The sequence below is a fragment of the Corvus cornix genome, chromosome 1 (assembly GCF_000738735.6).
Source record: "Corvus cornix cornix isolate S_Up_H32 chromosome 1, ASM73873v5, whole genome shotgun sequence".
In the NCBI taxonomy this organism is placed as follows: domain Eukaryota; kingdom Metazoa; phylum Chordata; class Aves; order Passeriformes; family Corvidae; genus Corvus; species Corvus cornix.
In genome coordinates, this window is record NC_046332.1 from 12,224,794 (window position 1) to 12,240,088 (window position 15,295).

Here is a 15,295-nt window from a genome sequence, read left to right on the forward strand (position 1 = left end):
GAATACATTTTATGGCTATCCTGTTTGTTAGTTTTTGAATTATTTTCCATTTTCTGGAATCACCTCTAGTGAACCAAATAACTTATGTTTAATTAATCTATACATTGTTTTGATAAAATTGTCTTCTGAAAAGGTACATTACTGTGACCTGAAAACAATGAAGATGTGGAAATTTGTTTCCAATATGACTATTTTCATTAATTGGTGTCTGGGAAACTGATAACATACAATCTCTTATGCTTAAAGCCTTGTTCTAGGCAAAAATGAGACATTCAAAACAGAAAGCTGAGGATTTGCTGTGACTGTTATTGCCATCTTCACAACCTAATCACAGAATTACTTTGTTTTCTGTTGGGGTGGCTCAGCTCACTCATGAGCTGAGATCGTTACATGCCACTCAAGTCAAGGCCATCCATTGGGTGGATTTCCCTGCCCATGACAGTGGGTCGGAGGGCAGATCATGGGACGGCTCGGAGGTCTAAGCCGCATCCCCCTGGGTGGTTCTTGCACCCAAGTTACCTCCCCCTGCTCTAGAAAGTTCTCTCTTTCTCAGTTGTTCATTGGTTCCCTGTTGTGACTCCCGCCTCCCTGTTTTCCCCATTGGTTCGAGTTTAAAGGTATCCTCCCCCTTGGTTGCACTCCATTTGTTGCTTCCCTTTTCCCCGCCTTGTTCCACCCCCCCTTTATAAAGCCATGCATGGCTGCCCTTGGCGCCTTTCTGGTCCCTGGAGCCTGTGGCAGTAAGCCTGAGTTGGAACCCACTCCAGAGGCCCCTCTCTGTTCCTTTACCTCCGGGCTGACGCAAGCCCAGGCACCGGCTGCCTGTCTTGCCTCCTCTGAGGAGGAAGCAGCACGCGCGTCCAGCCTGCGCCCCGCTTTGCCACCGAAGGTGTTCCTTGGGACGTTGTGGAAGTGACGCTGTGTTCCCTTTGACCAAGGGCACGCCAGAGCTCAACCTTTGAGCCAGCCTGTGTCAGTTTTCTGCATGCTTGGTATTACACATTAAAAGAGGTAAGAAACAAAATGTGACAATATATTTTAAAGTATTGCACAAAAGCTTCCTGGCACCTGCCCCTTCTTTATACTTATACTGCCCCCCTGGGTCCCAAAGTACTGGATTCAGTCTTTGGAAAGGTATGGTGAGATAGCAGTATCTGGAGTCTTCTCCTGGGAGGAATATGATGTTGAATATTGCTCTCATATCCCAGAGTGAGGAAGAAGATTTTTTGGGGCTTTTTTTTTTTCCTTCTTTTTTTTTTTTTGCTTGGTATCACGATGATCTTCTGTGATCTGCAACTCCTTGTAACATCCAACCTTCCATTACATCCAATCTATCCAATATGGAGTGGTTTTACTTATGCTAAGCACTTTATTTTTGTTCTCTTTGTTCTCTACAGCTAGCTTTTCCCAGCAGCAGTTCTGTATTTGCTTCTCTGGTCATTCCTTGTTGGATGTCCATCTACAGCCATGTGTCCTCCAGTGCCAGTCCTGGTTCCCAACCACCTCGTGCCTGGTACCCCTTTGTGCTGCATCCTGTGCCTCCCCTTCTGAGACCTGTCATACCAAACAGGGACTCCTCTGCTTCATATCATTGTCAGAGGTTTCCATAGCTTTGCAAAATGCTTAATTCTTCAAGGAATTATTATATTCACTTGGCTTCTTGAACCAGAGTTTTTGTTTGGGGCAAGCAAGCACCACTCCATTAATCCAACAGAAGCTGTGAAGATTCACACAGTCCATGTGCCTGACATGGGAGAAAGCCTTTGAATGAATATAAAGTCTTGTTTTTCACGGCTCTTCTCTAAATTTTTCCTCTATGTTTGCTTCTCTTTATATGAACAGGAAGTTTTAATACCGATTTTGCATCTAAAAAGTTAAGTTATCCTTTCTCCTTTACTTTGTGACCCTTATTCTACCTGATAATATTTTCAGTTTACTGTGGGAACAGTTAAAATAGCCTGAAGTGGTACCCTTCTCTACTGTTCTAAAAGTTCTGAAAGGAAGCCTTTTGTGTGATTCTGCTCAAATATCTATCCAGCCACAAGTTGAATGAGTACTTAACAAGTATTTGAGTTACAGCAAAGATTTAATGAAGAAAGAAAGAGAAGAGCAATCCTATATATTTGTGAAGCAAAGAAAATCCAAGTTCCAGAAATTATTGCATTTAGTGGGCAGAAAACCTGAATTCCTAGTATTTCTGGCCATTGAATTCTAATCCTTCTGTATATTTCCCAGAGGCTTGGTGTTACGCTATGGAATTTATAACCAGATTGTGTTCACCTTCTGTGGGCAAATGATGTGATATTTCTGCTAATGCACAAAGAATAGGCATGTATTTTTCTTTTTTTGCTGTAGTTTAATGAAAGAACCTATTGTTTTCAATTCAGAGAAATTAAGACTTTTTATTAACAACAGTCATGTTTCTATGTCAATCTGACACTAGTGCCATGAAATAGATTTATCAAAACTGTCTGGGTAGGTTTGTATGGTAAGAGACTATCAGAAAAGAAGTAATCACTTTTAATTTCATATTTCAACTATTTAAGTGTGTAAGTATTTAAATTATTTGGTACATTAATTGCTTCAAAAATTTATCTAGATTGGAGCTTTCTGAAACAGTAATCCAGGAGGAATGACACAAAAACAAAGAAAAGGAGGAAAAAGGGCATCATCTATAGAAAAAGATAACAGAAGGTGGTCAGGAGCTTGCTGATTAGGAGGCCCACAGAGAGAACTGTCAGGTGAATGAAAGAGTTATTTAAAAGCCATGAGACACTTCATGGAGCAGGAAACAAATCATTGGTAGGTGATTTCTTTAGAATGAAGAAAACCATATGATGTGCTACCTTAAAAGACACCACCATCTTGTTTTCTTTTTTCATTGTTTGTTCAGTATGTGACACAATGACGTCCTCTGATAAGACTCAGAGCCCTATTTGTGGTAACAAATCAAAAGTATGGACTTGAAACCAGGAATTACCTTATTTGTATCTCTTGTTTCATAGACACAGAAGTGTTAGACTGCAGTTTGACCACAGATCTGGCTCCAAGGCTCTTTCTTTAAAAACCTGGCAGAGCATTTCCTTCCTGTGCAATCACCTTGCAGTTCAAAGATGTCAGTGGCAGTTCGATGTTATCCTTCTAAAACAAAAAGAAAAACCCCACCGACGCCTGGTCTCCTGCAACAAGTGTCTCCTGCAACTAGAAAACACACCAAGGAAACCCAGAAATAACAAACCCAACAAACGCAGAAATATAGCATAAACTCTGAAGTGCACTCTGAATTATTAAGGTTAATCAATAAAATAGACTTACACTTCTTTGTCAGATTCCAATCAGCTGTTTGGTAGTAGGAGATTCTCTGTCACATGGACCTGGTACCAATGGCAGGGGGGCCATACCCTGGTTATGGGACAGAGGCTGAATTCTGGTTTGAATTCTCTGCTTTTAAAATCCAAAGAACAACTCAAACTTCAGAAATTAAACATAAAAGAAAGCAAAATCAACAACATTAACAAAACAACATCTGAGGCCACAAAGAACATCAATGGGTTTGTTACCATTCTTCAATAATTAAAAAATGTGAATGGTTTTACTATCCCACCTGCATTTCAGGTAAAGTACATTGCCCAAGAACATTTGCTCTTTGATTGTAAAGTTGTGCAAATGTATATGTGAATGTGCATGAATGTGTGAGCAGGGGAGTGTGAGGGTACCTGTGCAGGAGAGGAACAGTTGGGGTTTAGGAAACTCACATTTTAATGTAAATTCTCAACACTGGACTACCAGGAATTTTTCAGATTTTGTAGCTTGACACAAGATATTTGTAATGTGATCATGCAAGATAATTGTACCTGCATTTAGAAGTGCTTTCTTGACAATAATGGATTATTTCATTTAAACTTTATTTCTAAAATGTTTTATTGCAGTGCTCTTCCACAACATTACTAATAACACTTCTTGCTGATTAGGGTTTGAGAAATGACTGACAGGAAGAAAAAAACCTGTGAAAAATGTCCCAATGAAAGAATATGGCATCATTTTGATCCCAAATGCAAATGCGAAGAGCAGCAGAGACACCTGTGTGAAATCAATACCCAAGGCCAATCTGCCCTCAGTTTCATCAGTGAGTCCTCTCTTGTGCTGAATGAATAAAGGCATTGAAAATACGTGAGGGATGTATTTTAAAAGGGAGAGGAAAACATAACAGGCAGTTTATATGCACTTCAGTTTTGCAATGCAGCCTGCTTATTAAATGGTCATGCTAAAACAGGAAAGTGAAAACAGGAACACCTGAGGAATCATTTTTGCAGGAATTAAAAATACTTATAGTAGTGATTTAGAATAATCTAGGTCACGTTTCTCAATATACACTTGTTTTTCTTTCAAGTTCTGAATGTTTACTTCCAGGATGAAGTTTTAGTGAAGCATAACCTTGTGTCCTGAAATACACAACAACATTTCAATCTCCAGAATTTCACAGCCAGAAGTGGCCTTTTGATCCTGGGAGTAATATCTGAGGCACCAGAAATGGCTTATGCATTTCACTGGTCACCTATGAGTGAGTGAGGGTGAGGAACAGGGTTTAGAATTTTTTTTAAGAAATGTCAAAACTATTCCCACTGGACTGACTCCTAGATATGAAAATTCTTATCAAGTCCTGAGCGTTCCCAGTAGAATAAAAATCAGCTGGCTCTTTCAACCTGGACAAAAGAAAGAATATTCTTTTAGGTATACTATTTTTCTTTTTTTTTTTTTTGTTCTAAACTGTTGCTTAATAATTTAGTTAACACAGCTCTAAATTTGAGCAAAGGTCAAGCACTTGGTCTACAAAATGCACTTCAGTCCTTATTAAATTCAGCTCACTAGAAGACATTTTTAGCAAACTTTTGTACCATTCTGAAACAGACATCCGTGGACTAGTTAAGGAATTAAAATGTGTGGGAACCTTCATGGAAAAAAGGATACTCTGGACTTTGTATTTAGCCTGTTTCTCCTACCTGATTAAGTTTCTTAGATATCATGATTTAAAGTACAGCCTGGCTTGCTAAAACTACTGAAGCGTTGCCCTTCTAAGCTGAAACACTGGTGTATTTTCAAAGCTAAGTTAACTGGAGACTAATGTTTTCCTCCACCTGCCTCACGAGCCTTAGAAATCATGCCTGGACATCTGTTTTCTCTGCTGTCCTTCTTTCCTATACAACAGCCAACAACTCTGCAAACAGTCTGGCTTGCACCTGGCTTGCACCCACTTCTTTATTGTCATGTTACAATTTGCCCCTCATTTGCTCAGTGAATCAGATGAAGAATGTCTCCCTTTCCTTTTTTAGTGTTTTACCATAGGACAAAAAAAAAAAAAAAAAAAAAAAAAGAATGATTTCTTGAAGCCATCTGATGTCAAGTAAAGAATGGAAATAGAAACCCATAGGAACTGGAAATGCTTGGTTTCATCCATATGAACTGAAGGTTTTTAGAAGAATAGGTGTATAAAAACCCTGTAAAAAACAGAAATAATTCAGTAATACAATAAAATTTTCAAACAGGTAAATAGTTGTAATTTCTTCAAGTATTTTGTGTCATTTACATAATATTAAAGTTAAATCTGTTTTTAAGCAAATAATAAATCTGTTATTAAGCAAATCTGACTTTAAAGACTTGAATTTGAATCACTAAATACACAGTGTTTTTTTAATCAAACACCAGCCATATCATTTATTTAGCTTGTCCTATTCCCTTTTCTCTTCCTTAGCCATTTTTGGCATGGAGTTCATCCATTCTACTGAAAAAAACGGTTTGTAAATATTTTCCATTGATGTTTTAGTGTATAGTAGCCAAAATCCAAAGCTTTTAATCCATACTGTGCCGCCAGTCTTAAAATTAGCTTTAAAACACTTGTGATGAGAGGCAAATTTCCTAATTTTACATCTCTTTCACAGTAGTACTGATCTTATTAATAGAAAAAATATTGTTGTTATATAAAAGGTGATAATATTGTCATGTATTTATTGTCACAGATAATTATTTGGGCTTTTGTTCAACGCACCCAATAAAACCTGCTCTGTATCTTTTATTCACACAAGCAAATAACATATACGGAAACTCAGCATCCACAGATAATTTGTTTTGTACAGCTTTCTCCAGATGATATTTATTGTCCTATTTTTTAAATTTCATTTTAAGGGCAGTTAATATTGGGTGTAGCTGACCAGTGTTAAAGTTGGTATTGGAGGTACCATCAAGAAGTATTGGAGTATTACCATCAGCAGTGAAAAAAAGCTTAACAGAAAATCACCACATAACCCAAGATCATTCATGGGAAATGGATTAGGGCTGAGAACCTAGATCTTCATCCTATGAGAACGGCTGTTTTTATCTGTATATGTTGTATTATACAGCTGTATGCATACCACATTTTAATTTTATTGATAGTGTTTGTATCTTTCTACTAGCATGTAATTTGGAAATATTGTCACGTCTTAGTTATAAATTTTGCTTTAAACTGCCTTCACTTTATAGTATATAATAGGATATTTGAGTGTTTTACAGGCAAAGATTCTTTTCAAGATCTTTCTCAAATTTCTTTCATAAAAACAAAAGCTAAAAAAAAAATAGAAGAGTTATATAAATTTGTGCTGCAAAATATATATGGAGACTACAGGGAACTTTTTTCTTTCCCTTCACTTTTGGAGGCTGCTTTTCCCCCCTGTTATTTCTAACAGTGTATGAAGAGTGAAATAGCTTTTACCATTTCTTTTAGTACCTGCAGGTAACCCTCAGGACACATGGCACCATTCAGATGCAGCTCTCCACACCAGAATCAAATAAATAGTGGAAGAAACTACTATGCAAGATAGAATGAAGGTATTTTTCTCTCCACCCTTCCTTTCTTTAGCATCTTGCCTGTCTTAAGCTTTTAAAAAAGGGGTGGGTTTGTTTTTTAAAATTAATATCAGCATTTTTAATTTTTACATGGGAGGAGAAGTAATACCAGTTAGACTTTAATTTAATCTTTAAAAATTACAGTATTGAAACCTTGCTGAAACATTTAGGAAATCCAAAGATAAATGCTTCCTACCCTTATTTTGCAGCAGCTGTAAAATCTTTGCAGTTCAAAGTCTACATTATTTATTCCTCTCATGTGGGCTGCAAAGATGACCAAAAGATGAACCATAGGACAAAAATACAAAAGACATGGAAAAATATCATTTTTAGAGGATCTACATTGCTAAATGACTTGGAAACTTCTGAGTATTTTGTTAGATATGCAGTTTAGTTATATTTATTAAATCAATTGTACAAATATGAGTTCCTTTTTGAGATGAAGGATAAAAGACAACGCATTTCAATGTAATGATAATGTGGGGGTAAATTCTATTGCAGTTTTTCTCTGTGGCTTTCACTAGTACCCAGCCTGCAACATGACTTGAGCAAGCATATTTTGTTGAGTTTCTAAGCAATTTTTCAGTAACACAGCTGTACCTTTCTTTGTGATGATGTAGGTAAAGTTATCAGAGGCCTTAAAATGGATGAATCCTCAATGAATGGGGTTTATTATCCAAATCATAATGAGGCTATTACTGAAATACAGCAACTTTTCCTCATGGAAATAATATACATCAATAGAGTGCTTAGGATTTAAAAGTAGTTGTATAACAGTAACTTGGATTTTTAAAACCTGTCTGTAGTTACAAACCTTAGCTCAATCTATATGTAAAATGCACCTTGCTTTTAGTCTACAAGTATTTTATTAGAAATATATTAGAAAACCTAATTGGGTGGATTTTTCCTCTAGCAGGTAAAAGCAGAATTATACTAGAAAGTATATACAGAAATAACAAGGGCAAATCCATTATTCCACTAGGTACCAAGGGCTGGACTCTTTGTGTGTTAAATATTCAAAGCAAGACTAGATGCCTTCCAGAAAGTTCCGTAGCAGAGTGTCCGGAGCAACACACAGGCTCTAGGGCCAACTCCTTCAGCCCTTTTTCTATACTATCTTATCAGACTCCAAAAAAAAAAGATAAAGAAGTGAGAGAACCTTAATGCAAGTCAGGCAGCCTTATATCCATATTCACAATATAAATTTAACCTTGATCAACCCCATTTAATCATTGCTTCTCTTTTGTGGTCTATTTTTCTTTTTCACTTTACTCAGTTCCAGAAAGCTGCCTGTTTCCCTTATTCTTCCATAAGATAAATAATAAAATGGACAAAAGATAAGCATTGAAAAAGAGCAAATTGCACAGCACCGGCAAAATGTTCTCCTTAGGAAAAATTCCCACTGATTACTAGAGACAAGAGGTTTCAATTGGAGCTTTGCCTGAGGAAATAACTGAGAATTAAACCCAAATAAAATAATCACATAATACAAGTTCTCACAAGTGGAGAAATTAAATTCTCTTTCACTTCTCACATGGACAGAAATGTCTTTGTCCCACTGATGGGAAATAGGAGTTTTGCCATTGATTTTCAATGAAGCCAAGATTTCACCTCAGGGCATTTTTTCTCATATACTATTTATTATGTTTTTACTCCAACACATCACATAACAATCAGCTAATGCTTGCAGACTAATGAATAATCATGTATTCCAAGACCAGATATTACCATCCATTATAGGCTTGAATAAAACCTTGAATGCAGTTTTTATTTCTAGAGGAATTGTGATATATTTAAGAGGGAAAAAAAACCCCCAAACTAAACCAAACCAAAAAACCCAGCTGAATTGAGGCATTGAAATTAAACGGAACAAATATTGACTGTCAGATCCTTTCCAGGAAAAGAAATCACTGCATACGGTCTGCTGCTGTCTCTGTCATTTCCTAAGTTTTCCATTTGAGAGAGAATAAAAATGCCTCTAGTTGAAAAATTAAGAGCTGAATTAATCCAAATGGTTTAATGGAATATAGTATCCATCTGATGCAAATGAAAATTATGGAGCTTTAGGAAAATGTCACAACTGATGACTTGCAGTGTTAAAAGAAATTGTCATAGACATCAGGGTTTATTATGGAAGTAGCAAGTCAGCACTTCTTTGTTGTATGTCAGAATTCTGTTAAAAACTGATGCTTCTATTCAGCAACAATATCTTGAAGAAGGTAGCAAAACTGAACATTTTTGGGAAAATACTTCTGGACTCTCAGAGGAAAGCAATTTCTGACCCAGAGATGGCTGAAAAGCTGTTAGTAAGTTCTTATAAGTAGAGAGCAGCTGCAAACTTCTACCTATGCGCTAGAATGAAGTATTTTAAGATCTGCAGATGTGTCCTGGGAAACTCAGTTTCCATAACAACAATTTTTGGTGTCATGATTTTGAGGCTGTCTGCACCTCTTGATTTCTGTAGCTATTCACTTGGGGCTGCCAGTATTATACTGTTACTTTGTCCAGCACTAAATTCCTTACTTCTATATTTGCATAACCAGGGTATTATTGGTGATTTTAGAAGGTAAAGATCACAGTCACTAATGAACCTTAAAGCTTTGGTACAGTCACACAAGAAGCAGGATCCTGCCTCAGTATTTTACTGATTAATGAAGTTGGAACACACCAGTGCCACTGAGATATTACAGTAGCTTAAATATTTATATGCTTAAAATATCAAGCAATCAGGAACTAAATATAGAATCCAGAAAACAAAGGTTTTGGGTTTTTTTCTAGGGTTGTTACTCAAATCAAGCTGACAAACTTGGATACTGAAGGAAAAGGCTTGAAGTAAAGAATTGAGATATATAAGAAAATACAAAATTCTAAATTGTTCTGAGGCCTAATGAAAGAGCAAATCAAACTCAGACCTTTCTCTTTGAAAAACAGGTCCAAGGCAGCACCTGTAAGCATCTCCCTTTTGAATGCCATCTCCAGCAGGCAGAGACCTTCTAATATTTTAAGGAGAAAAAATAAGGTCTTTAGAGCTGCTTTTTCATAGCAATACATGACCCCACATGAGAGTATAACGCCAGCATCTCCACTAGAAAACAGCAATTGTACTTCTTCTCAGGGCAAAGTATTCCTGGCCCTAAGTACAACTGTTAGCTGATAATTTTATTTCAGTTTGCAGGATTTAGTATAATCTGTCTGCCTTTTTTGCCAGGCCTGCTGTTAAATGTCTTTCAGTGCAGGTAGCTGACTACATCTTCAGCTGTGCTCTTCAACTTGTGTTTTTTCTTTTTTAAATGGACTTAATGAATTACTCCTTTTTTTATTTCCTATTTTCTCTTTGTTTTTCCATCTTCTGCTTTTATCTTTCTCTTCTCCTAGTAACAGGTGATTTTGCATATGTTTATTCCTCCCCTATTACTTTTTTTTCCACTTTTATCCTTAGGAGTTAACTATTATGCCATCTAGTCTTCATACAAATTGCTCTCATTTTCTATTTCTTTATACTACTTAATGCCTCTCTTCAAAACCAATATAAATAAATAAACAGCAAAATTCTTTTGCAAAGTAGGTGCACTAAACTACATCAGAAGAATATTATCTGGGACTTGTTTTCTGCTGCGTGTCTATGACTGAACTGAAAGTGGGCACTGACCCTCTAGAGCAAACCTGGAGAACAGCTTGGCCAGAGCTCATATTTAAAGAAAAACAGCTCAGAGGTGGAGGAAATGTAATCGATTTACAGGGTAGTTATATTTCTTGAAAAATTTATTAACTCGTCTCAAAGACTAAGTTTTTTAAAAAAGAAGGAGCTCTCTGGTTTCTCCCAGCCATGGAATATTAGATGAACTTCAGACTAGAAAGGCATAGAGTTACTCATGTACAATGATTGTATGCTCTATAAAATTGCTCTCAGACTAAATGTGTATGAGGGAAAAACCTTTAAATTCAACCAGGAAGAATTACAAAAGAAAACAAGAATTGTATTTTAATAGAAAATTGCCTTTACGACTGTTTGTCATGTCATTTAATTCTCTCTTGGGGGCCCATAGACACTAACACAGTGTACTTGATGCAAGACTTAAGAAGAAAGCATAACAAAACTAAACAGAAAAAACCAATTTTTTCAGCCTTGAGCTGAGGGTAATGGAAAGGAAATGGATTCAATGAAATGGGGAGCAGTGATGGGTGTGAGATGAAGTTTAACCATTCCTGCCATTTTTCCATTTCTAATATTCTACTACTCAAATGCAAATACTTTGCTTTTACTTTGAGCCCACATTGAAGAGAAAATATGAACATCAAAACCAGTGGGAAATTCAAAATAGCTTAAAGAGAAGCAGGTCATGTAGTGTTTCAAATGGGAGACCATCTCACTCCAAGATGTTCTCTTTCTGAATCCACATGCCCATCCTGGGAAATACCAGCTGATGTATCACGAAGTTCATTAAACTGTGTTTTGAAAGAAATGAGAAACCAATGGTCTTTCTACATATTTCCTTGGCTTTGGGGGGCCTATTTTGTGTTTAGGAAGTAAAGAAATAATCCAAGATAAGTTCTTTTTTCTTCTACTTTTTTAAAAAGAAAGATTTTAGATGAAAAATCTCTTTATTCTACTATGGAAGAACATTTAAAACTCTGAGTGTCAGCTGTTAGGAAAGTGAGATCTGACAACTGAATTAAGAATGGAACAGAAGGGACTTGGGCAAAGTTGGTGTCCTGAGGAACCCATTTTCTAAACTGGGGTGTGTCAAGAGCTCAACACACTTTATTTTCTCCATGATTAAATTAAAAGCTTTTTGGAATGTCCAAGGATACTGAATTCAGAAGAACCAAGGACAAGTATATTTTTATGATTTGGACAGCTATGTAAGAGAGAGATTTATGCCAAAAGAACTCAATTTGGTCAAAGTTACTGTTCTTGCCTGTTTTCAGTCAGTCATCCAGAGGCAAAAGTACTCTGCTTCCCCTTGTCAATACTCTGGCTGAAACAGTTCATAGAGAGAGTCAGTCTTAACATGTTGTAAACTAAAGTTAATCTTATTATTTTTTTCAGATATTAGAGATAATTTTAAAGGAACTATTAATATATCAGATGACTTCTTTCTGTCCCATAATGTTGATTATCGTCTAGAAGGATATTACTTAACAATTTTTAAAAAAAGCTTTCTTAAATAAAACCTGCAGAGAGAGAAAACTCTTTTTTAGGATAAAAGGAGAGCTATTTTCAGAAGTCCTAGCTAGCAGTTTGCAAATGTGCAATTAAAATTCTGGCTCTTCCCTAATTATGGAACACTTAAGTTAAGTGGTCTTAATAGATATATAATGATGGCTTTATAAACCTATAGTTACTTATAATCTAAAGTGATTTCTACTTCAGTTTTAAAAGAATCCATTAAATGCCTATTATGATCTTTATGTAATTTAGCAAGATATTTAATGAATGTTTTATAAAACTAAACAGCAATTATTACCAAAGACAAATGTTAAGTATATAGATTAACATGCTATTAATGTGAATTAGCTTTTTCAGATTAAAAAGTGAAACTTGTACTTAAAGTCTATTCGGATGAATGTACATTAAAATGTTATACATGTTTGTAATGGAAATTTTAAGGATGCCTAAAAGGAGAAGAAATTGTTAAATGCAGTTTTTTATTAGGTTATCTATTTATTGAAAGGCCAATCAAGCTGCAGACAACTTATAAAGAAACCTCCAATAAAAATGTGTATTTTTCTAAAAATGATTCTGTCCTATTGATGAATTTGGTCCATAACTCTATGAATCTCTTGGATACTTCCATGTAATTATAGAATTTTGAGTTACTGGAATTTCATGACATTTTATAAGAAATTGTATAATTCTCAATGATTTTAAAGTTAATAGAAATGTCCAGGTAGAGGACACTTACACTACTTCATCAGGATCAATATGGATCATGTCAATAATTAAAGATTAAAGAAATGAAAAAGCAGCATGTGATATCCAGAATACCATCTTAGTTTCAGTCCTGTGTCATGTATGTTCTTGTCTCTGCTCCTTGTGCCCACACCCTCGTCCTAAAAAATACTTTGAAATTACCATGTTTAAAAATGTCTGTGAAGAATTAGGCCATTTTCTTCCAGATATATCTAGAACCAGAACTAGTTTTAAAATAAAACAAGTCAGTAAAATTTGAACTACTGGAAATACTTGAGCAAGAAATTTTCTCTTGGGAAACACATTTTTCATTCAAATCAAGTAAGAATAATATCAGCACATTTACTACATCATCCATAGAACATATGTTAAACCAACTTAGTTTTGCAACAATTCACTTAGGTACTTGCTTAATAATGTAAGTATGATAGGGAAATTAATTTGTTTTGATGTTTGCATTGATACTACACAGGAGTTGTTTTCCTTCTAAAAGTTCTGAAAATGCAACTATCTTCATTCATGGAGAATTTGAAAGTGTTTATCATGAGATGAACATTCTGTTTAACAAGTCCTGTGTTTATTACTTTGATTTATTTTTAATAATACAGCATGAGAAAAGCCCAAAATAACATAATCATTGCTTACTATCACTAAGCACACCAGGTAACCTTCTGCTTTAGTTAAAGAAAAAGCCCTTCCAAAATGCTGAATTCTATTTCAGACTTTACCTTATGTCTTGGGGACAGTCCTTTCAACACCCATCCTGATTTGGGAGAATCTGATGTATAACAAAGGAAGACAGAGCTGATACTTCAGAACTTTTAAGAAGTTTTGACATAAATATTTTAAAATAATATGGACACAAAGCAGGGATGGATGATATTGACTTACCTGAAAACTGAAAAATCAGATACCATGGACTAGATTTATATTTGATATATGTCACAACCAGAGTTATGAGGACTGGGTCTGATGCCCTGACTTTGAAAGTTTACTGCCATCTATTCTGGAGAAAATGTTGGGGGGGGGGGGGCAGGAAGATGATATAAAAATTATATGGAGAATAAAAAGCATTTATGTGATTGAGGGAGCAAACTGCTGGAGAAACTGGGAGTGACAGATAAAAGGTAATAAGCATTTGAGATAAATAACAGCTCTATAAGATGCACTTTCTTGCTATTGAGTTTATACCCTAAGAAAGAATCTGACCATGATGTAGATGGAAAAACAAATGACACTTTGGGCACTGAAATACTACATCATGCTACAAAAAAATTTATCAATTTTAACCCTAATATACCATTGGACAGCATCCATCTCATCATTAATTAAACAAACAATGCTAATGAAAAAGAAACTTTTGTTAAAAGAACAATTTTTTTAAGGAACGAAGACCAGATCATATCCTTAAAACACAATGAGGTTTTACCATGGTTACAAGTATGTTGTTTTTTAATTGAAGACTTAGAAAGGCATATTTTTTTTCCTTTAAGAGTTAAAAACATTGAGGACCTTGAACCAAGTGACAAAGAATATTTTTTGAGCATTCTAATGCCAGTAAATTAGTTCAGGCACAATTTACACCGAGGTATATTCTATCTGGCTGCTCTATTCTAATTGGTAACTGAATTATCATATTTTTTTAGCTAATAAAACCTAACTTGGTATGGAGAATTGTAGTAACAAGATGGCATTGCACACTTAAAATGAGTTTAAACAATAAAGTGCTTAAATGTAAGGATGCCCACAGTTCCTAATAAATGTGTTAAGGCAGAATAATTAAGCAATTTTTGCCTACAAGGAATGTGGATGACCTGGTTTCCAGGACAGGCTATCAATGTGCCCTTAATATAGTTGACAGTTCCTGAAGGAAGCCTTCAGGGCAATATCCTGACTCTTAGTTTTATTTTAAGCATTAGATTTTCCATCCCTCCACATATTCTCAGGAGCAGGAAGGAAGGCAAAGGCTGACTCAGTTCTGACCTCTCTTCTGGTTCCCACAACATTCTTAGCACCTCTTGACTTTAATGTCAGTTTAACATTGACACTTCAGTGAAGAGGACTTTTTTTTTTGCTTGATGTGGAATATATTTTAACTTGTTCTAGGAAGAAATATAATATGTCTTCTGTTAACAATTTCTATGACAAGAACATTATATTTGGACATTTAAAGAATCTCTCCAATTCCATCCATTTGGTACTAGTGAAAATGTGTTTGTTGCATCCTCTTGCATGTTTTTTTTTTTTTTAAGGGGTAATTAAAGACATAATTACTGCAGAGTAATTGTTCTTGCTTTCAAGAGAAATAAATAAATAAATGTGCATAGAGAGATTCCTTTTTTTAGATAAATGTTTCCTCATTCATGAACTATATATATGTAAAATGGAATGCTGAAATGGATCAGCTGCAGTATCTAAGTAAAAAAAGCAATGCATATCCTACTTTGGGGTGGAACATGTGCAACAAATCCCAGTAGAAACTGTATTATATTTGGAGGAACA